At 48.5% G+C, this 3,072-nt stretch overlaps 1 protein-coding gene and 1 pseudogene across 2 annotated transcripts in view; one reads left to right on the top strand and one right to left on the bottom strand.

Moving 5' to 3' along the window:
• DNAH12 (dynein, axonemal, heavy chain 12) overlaps nt 1-3,072 on the bottom strand; it is a 246,484-nt gene that overhangs the window by 7,164 nt on the left and 236,248 nt on the right. The gene's annotated exons all lie outside the window — the stretch shown is intronic.
• LOC105515421 lies at nt 962-2,866 on the top strand (annotated as a pseudogene). The gene has a single exon (XR_001002324.1). The product of XR_001002324.1 is annotated as an interferon-stimulated 20 kDa exonuclease-like 2 pseudogene (transcript).

Raw genomic sequence — 3,072 nt, 5'->3', positions numbered from 1 at the left:
ACACACACACACACACACACACACACACACACACCCCACAAATGGAAAGCACACATACTAAAGAAGCATAGGCTCACTAGTCATCAAAGAAAGTCAAATGGAAACAGCAAGATATGGTTGACCTAACAGATTGGCAAAAATTTTAAAGGGATACAGGAGAAAGTCTGTTCTGCTACATTCTTACAAGCACTGGTTATTTTATGATTAGCTTATACAGTGAAACAAATAAAGGTTTTGTACAATAAAAAGGCAATTGAATACTGAAAGATCATATACCTTTGTGAATTTCAAAAAAAAAATAGTTTTGGCATTTTCCCCACCCCATACTCCTTCATAAACATCAACCATAGAATGGGGACAGGCAGTGGAGTTGAGAAGGCAAAGCAGTGTTCTGTCTGATGTTTATGCTGGGAGGACAGCAGAGGGGGCATTCAAAATACTCATCTTTTCCCTGGTTTTCTGAGATAAGAGGCACTGATTTAAAGAAAATAGCCAATTATTGATAAATCCAAGCCTCTGGCCTATAATCCCAGTGCTTTGGGAGGCCAAGGTGGGAGGACTGCTTGAGGTCAGGAGTGAGGGACCAGCCTGGGGTACTTGGTGAGACTCCATCTCTACAAAAAATAAAACTAGCCAAGTGTGGTGGCACGTGCCTGTAGTTCCAGCTATTCAAGAGGATCCCAGGATTTTGAGATTACAGTGAGCTAAGATCACACCACTGCACTCCAGCCTGGATGACAGAGCAAGACCCTGTCTCTAAAAATAAAAAAAATAAAATTCCAAGCCTCAGGATTTTTGACTTACCATCAGTATTAAAATCACAAGATGGGACGCTTCTGGCCTTGGCTAAACCCACCTGGGAGGTAGGTTTGTGAGCGTGAGAGGACGATCTGTACCTCGGAGACTGAAGTATGCTTATCCAGGTGGCCTGCCTCGAGCCTCAATCCCACCCCTGCGCTGGGTGTACTACAGACCTCCACATGTTAGACAGTAGGATTCAGCAGAGAATGAGTCCCACATCCTCTTTTCATCCATAAGCCACTCTTCCCAACTGCTCTTCCACCTCCCATTGTCCCTATGTCTACTTTACTGCTCAATCTGGATTTTGGGGAACCTCCTCCCAAAAAGGCATTAGAAGGAAATGCCAAGCACCGAAATTTTGTCAAGAAGCAGAGGCTCTTAGAACGGAGAGGCTTTCTGAGTAAAAAGAACCAACCCCCTAGCAAGGTGCCTAAGTTGCACTCTGAACCTCCAAAGAAAGGGGAAGCTCCGACGGTGGATGGCACTTGGAAGACCCCTTCCTTCCCAAAAAAGAAGACAGCTGCCTCTAGCAATGGGTCAGGACAGCCCCTGGACAAGAAAGCTGCAGTGTCTTGGCTGATCCCTGCCCCTTCAAAAAAGGCTGATTCTGTTGCTGCTAAAGTAGATTTGCTGGGGGAGTTCCAGAGTGCCCTTCTAAAGATCAATAGTCACGCAACCCGCTCTCAGAAGAAGGGCTCCCAGAAGAAATCCTCTAAGAAGAACCATCCTCAGAAGAATGCCCCACAGAACTCCACCCAAGCTCATTCAGAGAATATATGCTCCGGAATATCCCAGAAGTTGCCACAGAAGATGGTGGCAATTGATTGTGAGATGGTGGGCACAGGACCAAAGGGGCATGTTAGTTCCTTGGCTCGATGTAGCATTGTCAGCTACAACGGAGATGTGCTTTATGATGAGTACATTCTTCCCCCCTGCCACATTGTGGACTACCGAACCAGATGGAGTGGTATCCGGAAGCAGCACGTGGTGAATGCCACACCCTTCAAGATTGCTCGAGGCCAGATCTTGAAGATACTCACAGGGAAGACAGTGGTGGGACATGCCATCCACATTGACTTCATAGTACTTTCACCCCAAGTCCCTCACCCGTGACACCTCCCATATCTCCCCCTCAACCTGGAAGGCTGACTGCCAGGAGAATGCCACCATGTCTCTGAAGCATCTCACCAAGAAGCTGCTAAACCGGGATATCCAGGTTGGGAAGAGCGGACATTCCTCTGTGGAAGATGCCCAGGCCACCATGGAGCTGTACAAGTTGGTTGAAGTCGAGTGGGAAGACCACCTAGCCCAGAATCCCCCTAAAGACTAGTGACAGTGGGGACGCTGGTGATATGGGGAGGCAGAGGCAGCGCCCAGGAGAAACAGGGCAGCGGACCAATGGACAGCTCCACCAGCTCCACATCTTTGGAAGCTAGATTTGTGGGGAGAGAGAAGCTCTACCCCAGGCTTAATACCCATTGAAATTTCACCTCAGGTGTTGTGTCCTGTGTCTGGTTAAGTGTCCCATGGAAGGGGGAGGCCTTCACATCAGAACCCAGCCCTGTACCGTTTACTTCTTAAATGGTGCTAACCACAGGTGTTCCAGCGTGCTGTGTGCCAGTTAAGATTTTTAACTCTCAAGGGGCAGGGCATACTGGGAAATGTGGTTTCCCAAACTGCCTTATCACTTGGGTGGACATATGTCTCCTTTTATGCCTTTTGGTTTGAGTAATTAACAGCATCCTCTTCCACACTCAGAAGTGTTCTAGTTGGGGCCAGGCATGGTGGCTCATGCCTGTAATCCCAACACTTAGGGAGGCCAAGGCAGGTGGATCACCTGAGGAAAGAAGTTCAAGACCAGCCTGGCCAACATGGCAAAATCCCGTTCTCTACTAAAAATACAAAAAGCTAGTGGGGCAGGGTGGCGGGTGCCTGTAATCCTAGCTACTCAGGAGGCTGAGGCAGGAGAATCGCTTGAGCCCAGGAGGCGGAGATTGCAGCGAGCCGAGATCACGTCACTGCACTCCAGCCTGGGTAACAAGAGTGAGACTCTGTCTCCAAAAAACAAACCAACAAAAAAAGTGTCCTGGTTGGATAACAAATTGTGTGGTCCCTGCCTGGCACGGTGGCTCACGCCTGTAATCCCTGGCTCACGCCTGTAATCCCAACACTTTGGGAGGACGAGGCGGGCGGATCACAAGGTCAGGAGATCGAGACCATCCTGGCTAACACAGTGAAACCCCATCTCTACTAAAAATACAAAAAATTAGA

The sequence above is a fragment of the Colobus angolensis genome, unplaced genomic scaffold (genome assembly GCF_000951035.1).
Source record: "Colobus angolensis palliatus isolate OR3802 unplaced genomic scaffold, Cang.pa_1.0 Scaffold26, whole genome shotgun sequence".
Classification (NCBI taxonomy): domain Eukaryota; kingdom Metazoa; phylum Chordata; class Mammalia; order Primates; family Cercopithecidae; genus Colobus; species Colobus angolensis.
The sequence above is the reverse complement of the archived record's forward strand: the minus strand, read 5'-3'. Positions and strand labels throughout refer to the sequence as shown.